Here is a 14,720-nt window from a genome sequence, read left to right as displayed (position 1 = left end):
TAACAGTCTAGTGATAGTACAAGCAATATAATCCTGCAGACAGCGTCGCAAAGCTTTAAATAGGCAAACGTGAGCTAAGTGGTACAAATTGCTCCTGGCTTGCTCCTTGGTGTGAAGGGCCTTTATAAGAGGGAGTGACGACACTCCTGCCTCAGCACTAGTTAGGGTTAATTAAGACCAAAATCCTGCCAGGGTGAAAAGCTAACACTTTTCTTAGCTTTACCTGTGTAGAAGCAGTCTTTTCATGCAGGCTGCCAGCAATAACGATCCGTGGGGGTCTCTACAGTCCACGGCTCTTTGAGCCCGTCATTTGACTAATTTGAAAGATCAATCAGACGTATCCTTAATTGGTAAGAGCGGGAACTGGCAGCTGTAATTAGGCAGGCTCTGGAGGAAGGGGTGAAGGAGTGAGCACAACAGAGGGAAAAGATGAAGAGTGGAGAGAAAGAGAGGTAGCGCAATCGCCAGACTCTCCACCAACCAGCTGCAAAACCCTAGTGATCGGTGATTATTTTCCCATTTCAGAACTTCAGTGGTTTATGGGTAATTTTAAGAGGCTTTTAATTTCCTGTCGAATGTGGAGCACTTGTATGAATGTGTGTGTGTGTGTGTGTGTGTGTGTGTGTGTGTGTGTGTGTGTGTGTGTGTGTGGGCGGGCGATTTGTGTTTTTGTTTTAACAACATGCTGCTCTCAGCTCTGGGGTCGTGTGTCATGCAGGAGTTTTAATGCACTGCTCATTTCCTGGACTAGCTAAGATAGAGATCAAAGCCTCTCACTCAGGCCTCTCCTCTTCCAAGGTGTGGACACACACACACACACACAGAGGTTTTCGGTTTTAACTTCAGTGTCCATGTCACCAGCAGTTCTTCCCTCTGGATCTGGATCAGTTCCTGCACGGCTCTCTAATTCCGTTCCGTTCCGTGCCGGCAGGGTGGTCCTTTTATTAAAACCGCTTTAGCTGCCGATTCTGGTGCTGCCGGACAGGGACCAGCCTGTCAACTGCTGCTACACCCGCAACATCCACCACAGTCCATCCAGCAGTGCTGCCTGGGTTATGAAGGGAAGCACGTGACTGGGTGGACCGATGCGCGATGCCTCTCGTCGTCAGTGACCCTGCCTCGGGGCTGCGTGGACGTTACGGCGTGCTGCCCTTAAGTGAAAAGCAATTTAGGGACTCAGACAAAGCAAGTGGGCTGACCTTTCCAAATTCTTACAAGGCACAGGGTCTTGGTGCCTGGTTTCTCTCAGCTGTTTCCTGAGGACTGCACCCGCTAGCAGAGTGAAAGTGCTCGGAAGGATTCAGATTGTGAATTTTAGGGGAAGGTATGTAATAAGCAACAGTGGTTTGGGTTTTCTTTGGTCAGTGTCTTACAGATTTATCCTTGGTAAGAGTCTTCGTTGATTGTTGTTATTGATGGAACAGAGCCGCTGGTATTAACAGCGCCTTTCTACTGGAGGGAGAGTGAGAGCAAGACAGAGAAAGTGGAGAAACATGTCTGATTTCATAAAAGGGGGCGGCGGGGGGGGGGGGGGGGGCTGCAAATGACAGGATGTTTTTATTGTATTGCACCAAGGGCAGCTCTCAGTTTCCCCTCCTTCATCCACCCAGCACTTATCTGGCACCCCTCCATGCATCCATGCATCCCAGCTCTCCTGCACCCAACCCCCTCCCCCATCCTCGGCACCAAATGTGGCATTGAGCAGAGGAAAAGAGCAAAAATTGTCCCGGTGTTATTACCTTGAAAATGGAGAAATGAGGAAAAGAGAGAGGGAGACAACGCAAGACACTATAATTTGGCCATTTGTAGTGTCTGCAGGTTTCCTAAGGAATTGGGCTACATGCGATGCAGATGCAGGTGGTTTGGCATTGAAGTGTGTCCGTATGAATGATGTGAAATAACATAATGAGCCAGCCTTATTTTGGAGACTGTTTTCCCGCCCGCTTTGATGGGCTTCTGGAGGCATTTGGTCGCACTGATCTGGCACTGCTGACTGTTTGTTCACTTGCTGCTCTGCTAATGGCCTGAGCCTGCTGTCAGTGTACAATGGAGCTCGCAGTCTGCGTAACATATGAGGGATACATAGGATAACATGGGGAACGCCAGGCCTAAATGTACTGCTGCTCCTTGACTAAAGCAGGATCCTGGTACAAGCTTGTCAGAAAAAAAAAAAAAAACTTTTAAAAACTGAACGTACAAAATCCCCCCCCCCCCACACACACGTTTTTATACCTTGTCAAGGATGAAATGAAATATGTAGCTTTTTTTATGTAGCACTTTTCATTATTTAGGGCCATTGTTCTGGTCCTGCCGAGGTAGAGCAGCAATTAGGAAATACAGAATCAGAATACAGAAATTGAATTGAGTTGAGCTCGCAGGACGTGCAGGGTAAGAACCTGTTCCTATAGTGGTTTATTAGGCCTTCGAATATCTCCACTGCTGTGTCTAACAGACTCACATGAGACTCTATCATGGACATAATCAACAACATAACATAAGTCGATCACTCATTGTCAGTTTTCAGGCTCGCTGCGTTATGACTTTCGTCCTAATGAACTTGCTGTCGGCCCATCCGAGCACCTGCAAGGTTGTCACGAGGTTCAGGCTCTAAGACAACTTCTCCGAACTCTGAACAAAGCACGCGCTCAGATTCAGGCCCTTCGTTCCATAGTGAGCTGAAGGTGACTAAGGTATAGCTGTCGGGGCCTTGCCCGCTCGAGCAACAGCGGGACGGTATCGGTCATCACTGCCGCCTCTCTCAGACCCCCCATTTCTCACCCAGTCAGGGTCTGCCTCCCTGAATGGATGAAATTACACCGAATTCTCCAGTAATTGAAAATACCGATCCCACCTTACGGTTTGCTCCCCCTTCAGTACCCAAAGACACAAATCTATCAGCCTGGCACTCTCGGTACAGCTCTGGCTCTCTCCCTCTGTCGTGCGCTCTCTGCATCTCTCTCCCGCACACACTTAGCAGACCTAACAAAGGCCTTTTTGTAGCGTTTTAAAAGGCCCTACCCTACTTCGTCCTCACTCCACCGAACTGAATGGATGCAAACTGGTGGTGTCCCAATTACCGTCTGCCCGCAGGATAACACACACCAGCGCAGCTCCGGGCCGCACACGCGTACACGCCCCGCTGTCACAGATTGCAGGCATTGACGCTGTGCCATTGTGTCTCATAGCTCAGCAGGAGAAATAATTCGGGTAGTTTGGCCGTAATCGGGGCTCCTTGGGTGGAGAACGCTAGTATTGATCTCCGCCCCTCTCTTTGGTTGTAGCTCTTAAGATTTCCAGACCAAAGACAAATTTACAGAAGGCTTATTTCCCCACATGAGATACGTATGACACATTTAATTGTGCATATAATTACCTTGAAAATGTAAACTTATAATAGATATATCTGTCATTTTAAAAAGACAAGCACATGATTGCACGGGCCTGGCTGTGAGAGGATAAGCTATGAACGACAATCTAATACAGTACGAAAAACCCAACATGTATGTGACACATTGGAGCAGGAGGGTACAATTTTGGGATTCAAAATCTCCCATGAAGAGTACAAGCCTGGTAATGAGATATGGGTATTAATAGCCAACACACCCTATTAGTATAACAAGTGCAACTGTGAGGACACTGTTTGAGAGAGGACCATCTAATGTAACAGAGCCTGCCCTTCACACTTTTAACTCCCTCACACTCAGCCCACACATACACACACACACATATATACATTCATATATTATCACCATTGGAGGGACTTCAAATGAACTTCTGTAGATTATATAGTACTGTGCCAATTCCTAAATCGAACCATGAACCCTGAACCTTGGTAAACGAAATTAATTAATCTCCTTTAGACTTTTAAATAAAACATCGAGCAAGGCTGTCGTGCAAAAAAAAAAAAAAAAAAGTATTCGTTCTACCATTAGTGACTCCGAACAAATATCCAAACAAGTCATTTCAACTCAGACTGTGAGCTCTGTCTGCCGTCTTGAGGATGGATGCTCTGCCGAGTACAAAGTGAGTGTTGACGTGAGGTCTGATGTGCCATATCTGTTACAAGTGCAGGCTCATGCTAATTAGAAAATTAATTACTGCAGAGAAATGAATATGTGGCTTCAAACTCTCTTTTTCTCAAGTCCTCATCGCCTCCCACACAGTTAATCTCGCTGCATCTCTCCCTCTCTCCACACACGGTAGTCAGATGTTGCGTGCAGTGGGTTCATCTAGATCAAACTTTTTTGCTTGATTTGCCCACAGCGTTTAGATTGTTCTTTTTAAAGTTTAGAATTACTTATAACCGAGATCGGCGTTTCATTCACAGCCGGAACCTGCGAGTGTCAGATCAAATTAAGACAAACATATATGCATGCCTAAAGTGTGTGTGTGCGCGCGCGTGCACGTGTGTGTGTGTGGGGGGGGGTTTGTGTGTGTGTGTGGGGTGGGGGGAGGAGTGCTCACAGCCTAAGGAAAGCACACAGGTGTCAAACAGCTCATCTCTCTCTCTCTCTCTCACACACACACACACACACACACACACTCTGACACTGTTGCCAAAGTGCCATTATAACCTAGAAAAGGTTATTTTAACTCAGTTTAACATGTAAGGAGATGCTTTGCACCCTCTCCACTGACAGCAACTGTGTAGACTGCGGCCCATAGCAGTTCGTTATTTTCACAATGCTATTTTTGAATTGATTTCATATGTACCATTCTGAACATAAACGACTGACTACCACCCCTGGAGCTCCTGATCTCTGTAGACCAGAGAGAACGACTGTGCCAGGATAGTGTGGGAAGACTAAATTACACCACACAGGTCAGGATCTTATTCACATCACTGGGCTCTACCCACACACACAAAGTGCCAGACTAAACACACACACACACAGATAAAAGTACTAATAATACAGTAAATAATGTAGTTTAGTTTTGAATGATGCTATATTTCCTAGCTGCAGACTGAACAGATTAAACAGTTTTAAATGTTACCTTGTTACTGTGTTATTGCACCTATTGTAACTTATTGTAACAGTCCGTGAAAATATAAGCTACTTATCTGGTCCGCATTAAAATGCTTATGCAAATGAACATGAATAAATTACATTTGCTTAATGTAAATTAAGACAATGTAATAAATCACATTACATTTGTATGTTATTTACTGGAAATGATAGATTCTGTGTGCCACTAGTCCAACAGTGTGCTTTCAGTGGGCAAAAAGACATATAATATAGATTTCAGATGCACTGAAAGACAATTAAGACCTGCATCTGTTCACTTAGAGAACAGGAAGAACAGAACCACACCCTCAGCATCAATATAAGTCAACACACTCAACACACTCTCCACATAAGTGAGCCACGCCCTCAATGTAAGGGAGCCACACCCTCCACATAAGAGCCACACTCTCCACATAAGTGAGCCACGCCCTCAATGTAAGAGAGCCACACCCCCGGTATAAGAGAGCCACACCCTCAGACTAACGGAAGCTCTGTGGGATCACTTAGAGAAGGAAAAGAACAAAAGGCAGCCAAGATCAAAAGCAGAAACTTGGAAGAGTTCCCAGTGGGACCATTTAAACATTTGTTGCTCTGATGAATAACTTTAAACATCATGTGTGCGTAAGACTTTGGCATAGTACTGTATGTATGCATGTGTATGTACGTACATACATACATATATACATACATATTTATTTTTTCTTTTGATTTCGAAGAGAGGAAGAGAGAGGGAGAGAGAGAGCACTGCTTCTGTCCCTGTGCTGTCTCACTGAACTGCAAATCAAAGCAGATGGACCCATTTGCAGCCAATTAGCCGCTGCACTCAAAGCTCAGACTCACCTACACAATTAAAGCCGTGATAGAAAAGCCATCCCAGCAGCCCCGGCGCCGACCCCCCAAGCACCCCGCAGTCCAGATGGGACGCGAGCATACGCTGCTCTTGGGAGCACAACGATGAGCTCTGGAGGACCGGAGACTGCAAAAACACCACACACCGCTGCAAGAAGATGTGATCTTCACAGACAGATAGAGATGTCACACACACCACATTTTGCCTTCCAGCACTGGAACAGCAGAATTAAAGTGACCAAGTTGTTACACTGGGTTTGGCTGAGCACCAAAGCTCTGCACCTCGCAGCCCAACAGGACGGTGAGCATGAGGTTTACGAGGCGTATGAGGTTGAAGTGGTCTTATGAGGCTAAAGTGGTTTTAAGAGGTATATGAGGTTGAAGTGGTTTATGAGGCGTATGAGGCTGAAGAGGTTTTATGAGGCGTATGAGGTTGAAGTGGTTTTACGAGTCGTATGAGGCTGAAGTGGTTTTATGAGGCGTATGAGGCTAAAGTGGTTTTAAGAGGTATATGAGGTTGAAGTGGTTTATGAGGCGTATGAGGCTGAAGAGGTTTACGAGGCGTATGAGGTTGAAGTGATTTGCCTTAGCTGTCAATAGCCTCCGTTCTCATCGTCCTTTAGGATGTTTTTTTTTTTTGCTTGTGGCCTGAAATTCAACTGAACTTTGGATTGCCTGCACATAATTTATGGACGGTTTAAAACCAACATTTTTCACCACTGAGCTCCCTAGTTTTGGGGTGTTTTGTATAGAGTAATTTAGCACTGTTGCATGGTGTAGTGTAGCACTATTGTACAGTGTAGGGTTGCAGTGTTGTATAGTTTAGTGTTGTATAGTGTAGTTTAGCACTGTATGGTGTTTTTAAGTACTATTGTGTGTTTAAGTACTGTTGTATTGTCTTGTTTAGGGCTGTTGCAGGGTGTAATTAACTTTCTTATCTGTCCAAAGAAGATTCTAGGTGAGTAACTGCAGTGTACTGTAGTAAGAGATGTAGAGGTATATAATATGCCGCCAGATGGCAACAGTTGTTGCAGATTTCTTCATGGCATTCTCTTTCAGAATATGCTGTTATGTTAATTTAGATTGCAATAATCTGTTTATTTTAGATTTTGATTTTTAGTTTAGTTTAGATTTTTAGATTTTGGCGCTGACGTAATATGAGTGCAGATGTCATTGATATATGTTCTTGCAATTTTGGACAGTAAGGTGTAATTTAATCAATGCACAAACATACAGAAAACTTTGCGTGCATTTAGTTTGCTATTTTCCCAAAGGCACACACAGTTTAAGTAATTTAAGCAATTATAGATGACTTACTAGCCCAGATTCATCAACACTGGAGCAGACGTCTCTTGTGCAAAGCGCAGTAGGCTTGCTGTGTGTGTCACCAGTCCGTCTTTTTTGTTTATGCTTTGATTTGTTTTGGTTTGTTGGTTCTTTCCAAATGCCAACCAGTCGTTCACAGGGCTTCCTGCATGGTGTAGCACCCATTATCATGGTAGCAGATCTGATTGTGCCTGCACTCATGTACAAACCCCACAAACTACAGTACGATCCTGTCCCTGTTGCTATGGCCAACGTATATGTTTAAATAAATAAAACAGAAACAAGGTCATGTGCTATTAATGGAACTGGTAGTATGACAACTGAACGAGATGCTTTGTACCAGCCCACTATATCCATGTGTATTTTGATTTGGAGATACAGCTTACTTGAACAAGCAGCAGTGTTTCTTTGTCTCCCAGTGATATTTCACTGTTTTGGAAAAGCATGCTGTGTTCCGTGAAGAGAAGCAAAACTATGGTAACCGCTCTCTCTCTCTCTCTCTCTCTCTCTCCCTCCCTCTCACTCCCTCGCTCCCCCCCTCTCATCCTCTCTCTCCATCTCTCTCCCATTCTCCCCACCTCTCTCTCCCTCTCCTGTAATCACTCTATCATGCTGCCGGCCTCTGCTTGACTCCTTTTGTGATGGTCCACTTCATCTAAGCCATAAACAACTGCTCCCTCTCTCTCCCTCCCTCTCTCTCCCTCTCTCTCTCTCTCTCTCTCTCTCTCTCTCTCTCTCTCTCTCTCTCTCTCTCTCTCTCTCATCAGTCTGCATTGAGGATCATATTTTATTAGGTGATTAGGTGTTTAAGTAATGGTCGCTGTCCTCTGTAACACGATTCCACTGGCAGAATATAGTAGGCCTATTTTTACAATGGACCCGAGATGATGCAGACTGCGTAATATCCCCACATACACACCAATTCAGCAGTTCAGTAGCTACTCAGATAATGTGGTTGATACACGTAAAAGTGAAGTCTAACTGAACACGTCTGCTGTCATCAGATTAATTAAGCACTTAAACTGAGTGTTCACACGTCTCGTGTGTGGTGGTGTACTGGAATTAAAGTGAAGCGCAGTGCAAACTCTAACATTGCATCATTTAGGACTGGATCCTGTTTCAGTCGGTGCATCAGTTTGGTTTTCATTCAAAACACAGATGGTTTGAGTGGCGGCTTGCAACTTGCTTGGTTTCAAACAAGATCCCAGTTGATTTTGACTCCTGGATCCAGTCCTAGATTGTATAAAAACCAGTAGTTCATTTAGTATTCAACTCACAGTCCATGAGGTTCAGTTACTCCAGATTATCCACTCTTTGCTTACCTATCAGCTAGATGTGATGGCAAAGTGGCCAACTAGTTATATATACTGTTTACCAGTCTACCACTGACTAAAAAATCCAGGAATGCGAACTGGATCTGGGGCCTGTGGTGAAATACTTCTGCTGTAAACTGCTCCTGAAGTGCATGGCTGACCGCCTGCTCTGATAGGCCAAATTTAATTACATCCTATATCTAGAATTGACAGTTAAGGACGGGGTCTGATTTTCTTTATAGCTCATTGTCATGTTGTCATTTAGGGACTACTTAATGTCGGCAGAGTAACACTGGACAAATAAATGAAGCCTTTTGAAATGAACAGAATTGAAATAGAGAAACAGAGAGATAGGGAAGGAGAGTGAGTGAGGGACAGAGAGAGAGAGAGAGAGAGAGAGAGAGAGAGAGAGAGAGAGAACAGTAGAAATATTCTGCCACTGTTATGAATGACTTTTCCTAGCACCACTGAGTCTTACGGTCAAGGTTCAGCACGGCCAATCCCTGTCAGCTCCTTCTCTTTCGTGTTCTGCTTTAGGATGCGCTGGGGGCCGGTCCACTCCCCATGTTTGGTTCACACCACCCCATCCTCTCCTCTTCTGCTGATCACTATCGCTACAGAGTTTTGAGAAGATTCCATCTCATGGACGTCCTGGTTAGCAATGTGGAATGCGAGGTTTGATCGCATACCGCCAAGCAAACACGCACACACACAAACCCCTACCCTGCAATAACGCTACATGAAGCAAATATCAGCATCATTAAAAAACCAAAGAGGTGACAGACGAAAAATGGCAGAATGAGGAAAAACAGAAACAGAGAGGAAGAAAAGGAATGCAAATGGAGAGAGAGAGAGACAGAGAGAGAGAGAGAGAGAGAGAGAGAGAGACAGAGCACTATTACCAGGCCTCTGTATCAGTGCAGTCATCGGCTGGTCTCCTGTACTGTGTCTGCTGTCTGGCTCCATCCAGCTTATCAGAACTCCTTAGTGACTTATACAATAATACACACAAACCACACACGCAGTCATTCACAAGAGCATACAATAATGAACACCACACGTGCACATACATGAGGTACACACCCCCAAACGTGTGTGAATACACACGCATGCACGCACGCACGCACACACGCACAATTTATGGTTACAAAAATATTGCAAAATTTCTTCCTGTTATTTCTGCCTACTATTCTCAAGGTGAACATATTTCCTGCCCTGTGTTTTATAATGGGTACAAATTAAATGGCTACCTGGATAGACTGAAAACATATGTGAGATATTTTACTTGTCTTGTTACCTACATGTTTTGGACGTGGTTATATTGTTCTGTTATTTAAAAAAAACAAAAACAAAAACATATCTGAACTTTAACTTTTTCATCTTTTCCTCTCATCACTGGAAATATTCGGTCCCCGCAAAGTGCTAAATACATGCCCCCCCCCACAGACACCCTGCTGTGGCCCCTTATTGTCTGTCTGAGCAGGTGTGTGACAGGCGATAACCAAGAAAGGAGCTCTGTGGTTCAGTAACGTGGGGCTCCCTATGAGGAGCTGTACTGGCATTTTACACACAAACACACACACACACACACACACACACACACACGCACATGCACACACACACACGCACGCACGCACATGCACACACACACACACACACGCACACACACGCACGCACGCACATGCACACACACACACGCACACGCACACACACGCACACACACACACACACACACTGCCCTTGAGCCACATTTGAGCCCTGGCATTTCCACGCAGGCCTAAGAGGAGAACAGGGCCGGGTTTTGAGCCTTATCTCTAGCTGAGAGCCTGGGCAGCATTTCCCAGAGTACTTCTCGAGGCCTGCGGTTAGGACCCCTCTTTCACAGCTGCCCTCTCCGCTGCCCATGCAAGCCCCTTCCATGCCTCTATCAGGCACCTCTGTGGCCACCTTGGTCCGGGTCCAGCCAGGGAGGTGAGGGTCTCGCTACTCCTCTCGCTGCTGCGTGCAGCGCTATCTCTCTGGTAAAATGTCAGACCACTAACTGACATTTCGGCTGCCTGATTCTGAGTAACGGCACGCTAGAGTATGTGTGTGCATGCGCGTGCTTGTAAGAAAGAGAAAGAGAAAACCTAAATTGGAGCCTAAATACACAGATAAGGCCTTTCGTGCTTTTGTTTCGATCTAACAGAGGAGAAGAAGGTGCAGACAAAGAAAGACCCAGTAACTGGACTGCGCATTACACCAGCCAGCTTACACACAGATATCAAAAGGAGATACAGACATATTCCTCTGGCTCCGCAGACTGCGGAAATGGTGATGGATCAGCGGCGGAGGGCCCTCGGAAGAGTGCTGGCAGCGCCAGGCTAGCAGAGCAGCTGCACCGTGCACAGGACACGTGCCAACAGCTCCGAACCACCGCGTTCGCCCACTCAGAACGTTAATTGTGCGTTCCGGTGCTGAACGCGGCTCTCAGCATGCACGCGCGTGCGTGTGCATGTGTGTGCGCTTGTGTGTACGTGTTTATGAAGGTGTTTCGTACTGCATCTGTTCCTCTCCGCGGGGTGCTAATGAACAGTCTTACTCACCTTGGCTAGAGATGGAGAGGAGGGAGAGAGAGTGAGAACTACACGAGCCTTGAGGGGGAGCAGAGACTTCAGAGAGCTCTTTCACTTCTTCTGTCTCACACACAATTAGGCCTCAGTGATACACCATCATACACAGTGTAACAAATGGTATCAAAGACCTTCCTCATATCACTTACTGCCCTGTGGTATAATTAAATTCTGTTGTAGTTTTAGCATTGAGAATTTAGACACTTCTTCATCCGGACGGTGTCCATCCATGCATGCTTTGAGACAGCAGCGCGTTTCTATTAATGACCAAGCGCTTTGTTTCTGCTGCCCTCCAAGCAGAGACCCGCAGGCCATAACCGCCGGACACTCGCCACCCAGAGGCTCTCTGTGGTCCTCCGGACGTGTGTGTGGTTGTGTGGTACTCAAGCAGGTAATGCCAAGGGCGTTACGGCATGGAGTAAAACTGACCAGTGCATGTGCGTTTGTGTTGGTTTCATTATGATGTGGGTCTCCTTTCGATGCACGTTCACCTCCCAGGTGATCAGCAGTTCCTGGCCTTCCTGTGGGGCATCATGCTCGCCACGCCCCTCGCCACACTTATTCTATCACATCGCTAAAACAGGCAAAATGTCTAAATAAGGCCACCCCCCCCTCCCAAAAAAAGAAGCTAGCACAGGCCTGAATGAGGCCTGTATTATTATTACACAGACCTTCCTATTGTCATCATTCAGCCATGCAGCTTTAGGTCACTGTGAGCCTGGTGTGGACTCCTTCTCCTGCCTGGTGTCTCTGAAACGGTCTGCATTAAAGGCCCGGGCAGCACCAAAGCCATACGTCCATTTAAAATGCAAATGAGTCAGTTGTCAATCTGAATGCGTAATCTAATTAAAAAGGCACAGTAGCAAAGACATGATCATGGTCCATGGTAATGACACCTAATGACAAAAGGCCTCGTTAGAGCCAAGGGCTTCAACGCACGGGCAGACAATATTTCATCAGAACTAATCTTGCATGGCACCGGGGCTACAAAGGGTTTGGTGATGCAATGTACCTCGTAAGAAAATAAGCACCCCCCCCAAAAAAACCCGAACCCCCCCCGGCAAGTGACAGCGGACGTTCAAATGCAACGAGGAGTTTGATTAAACATGCTAACACAATTGAACACACACACACACACACACACACACACACACACACAGGCACACACACATGCAAATATCAAGACAAATCACACTGTGTGCTAGCTTAGGTTATATAACAAAGGATCCATATGAGCCATATGAATACATAATGGACAAATCTGACTCATAGAACACTTGTAGTTAGTTCACCCATGGCCACATTGTCAACTACATTAGACAATAACAAATCAGTACCAGACCTCAACCCCACCCTTTTGTCATGCTCTGCCGCAAATGAAAGACAGATATAGAAAGAGTGTGTGTGTGTGTGTGTGTGTGTGTGTGTGTGTGTGTGTGTGTGTGTGTGTATATGTGTGTGTGTGTGTGTGTGTGTGTGTGTGGGTGGGTGGGTGGGGTGTCAACTCAAGCAGGCTTCCATGTAGCTAATTTATTTACAGATTTAATTAGGCCGATTGAGCCCTCACGGTTCTGAGAGAGAGAGAGAGAGAGAGAGAGAGAGAGAGAGAGAGAGAGGAGAATGTCGCCAGCGCTACACTTCTTTAATTACTCTCTCCTGCTCCAGATCCCCATTCACCCACGTCTGGGGAAAAGCTTAATTAAAATCCTCATTATTTTACTTTTAATTAGTTCCCCCCTCTTTTGTTTCCTTTCACCATATGGCCATGTTCCGTGGTCAAATTAACGTAATTGAGCTAATTAAGCCGATCGCCTTAATTATTCAAAGCATTCTGATTGGGCAGTGAAAGCCCCCCCTCCCCAGCTCCTTCTCTGACATTCTCAGCTCTGCTAAGTTCACAGTTGTCAGGACCGTCTCTGTGACACGTAGGTCCCCACGCCCGCTCAACGGGAGCGCGCATGTCATTAGGCTAGAGCTCACACCCTAGAAGACGTGTTCAAGAAAGTTCCTGTCTGACACGAACCTGGCAGTGCATGCAGCTTTTGCTGCCCTGCAGTGACCTACAGGACTCTGAGCTAATATCGAGGGTCTATAGTCTCTTATGTAACGCGTACTGTTCGGAAAATTGTCCTCACATGCAGGCTCAAGAAGGTAGTGCATGTATGCATGCGCCATAAAACTCTGGCTTGTGCTTAACCGTTTCAAGAACGTAGGCATGTGACTGTATTAAAAGATGCGTATCAAGAGGTGCCACACGTACCTTCTCCACTTCCGCCCTAAACGCTGCAAAGAGGCGCAGAAGTCTGCTCTCTGTGGTTAGCGTTTAAAATATTCTTGCCTTTTTTTCCCCTCGCTCTCTTTCTCTGTCTTTCACAGTGTGAGGCGTATAAGCTCAAGCAATTAGACTCATTTGCATGTGTTAATATGATTAATTAGTGAGGATAAACACTTTTTCCATGACAGAAGCCGCACAGCGATCCATACACCTGCAAACTTTTTCTGATCGAGGATAAAGCTCGTCGGCTAAGAGGCTTTTTCTCCTAGACCTGCTAATTGGCATCTGAATATGCCTGGCTAATTAGCAATATGCAGATGAGGCTTGATTGGTTTGAATCTGACGTGCGAGTCGCAGCACAGTGGGACTCGAATTGTGCCGAGGTTTTTATTTCCTTACTTATCCAGATATGAAGATAATTGTAATCGTGATCATTTGCATAATTTAATGAATTTGCCTGAATTGTTTTCAATAGAAGGTGGAATAAATAAATAAACGAGCCACAATGAGAACCTCTACTGACACCATGGCAGATTTCTTCTGAACACCAAGAAGCCATCCTTTTTGATTGGGAATGGTACTTGAACAACATTTACCACTTTTTGAACTCACCACACCACAGCCCTTGTACAACACCAAAAGAATGTACTGAACTTTTAATAAGAAGACATTATGCAGTCATTTTTACTACATAACAGCCAACGGCTCAGTGCAGTACGTCATTTCTAAATGGTCGTCATCAGTTTAGGAACTTGAACATTAAAAAGTTTGTAGGGATCTGAGAGGACAAACACTTGCACTCCTCTGAGAATTAAAACACAACTCATGAATATGTGAGGTAAAAGCCAAAGTGACTTTGAGCTACTATAGTTTAAATACTGAATCAAAGAATTTGTCAGCATGCTCAGAGATAGGGCTGGGGGTTGCTATGGGAACAGGATGGGGAGGGCAGGGGGGAGTTGTGTTGTGTACTTTGATTGCAACATGGTAAACAGTTAACGGGTGTGATTGTTATGAGGCAGTGAATCGAAAGCAGTGAGCCTCTCTTAATTAGCTAGGCTGCAGATTAGACTTTATTAAATTCAAACACAGGATCAGAGCAAAGTTCAGCCTCCCCAGTGCAAAAGTAATCGCAGATAGCACACACACACAGCCACACAATAGCGTCTGCGTGTGCACACACTTAATTGCTTCTGTAATGGTCCAAGCTCAAGTTGAATTGTTTCGAGTCCTTTGGGTAATCAGTTTTGCACCATTGACAGTGAAGCTGATCAGTAGGCGAAAAACAGCAATAAACAATAAACGAGTGTCACCTGCATTGTAAAAAAGGTACCATGAG

The sequence above is a fragment of the Electrophorus electricus genome, chromosome 18 (assembly GCF_013358815.1).
Source record: "Electrophorus electricus isolate fEleEle1 chromosome 18, fEleEle1.pri, whole genome shotgun sequence".
In the NCBI taxonomy this organism is placed as follows: Eukaryota; Metazoa; Chordata; class Actinopteri; order Gymnotiformes; family Gymnotidae; genus Electrophorus; species Electrophorus electricus.
The sequence above is the reverse complement of the archived record's forward strand: the minus strand, read 5'-3'. Positions refer to the sequence as shown.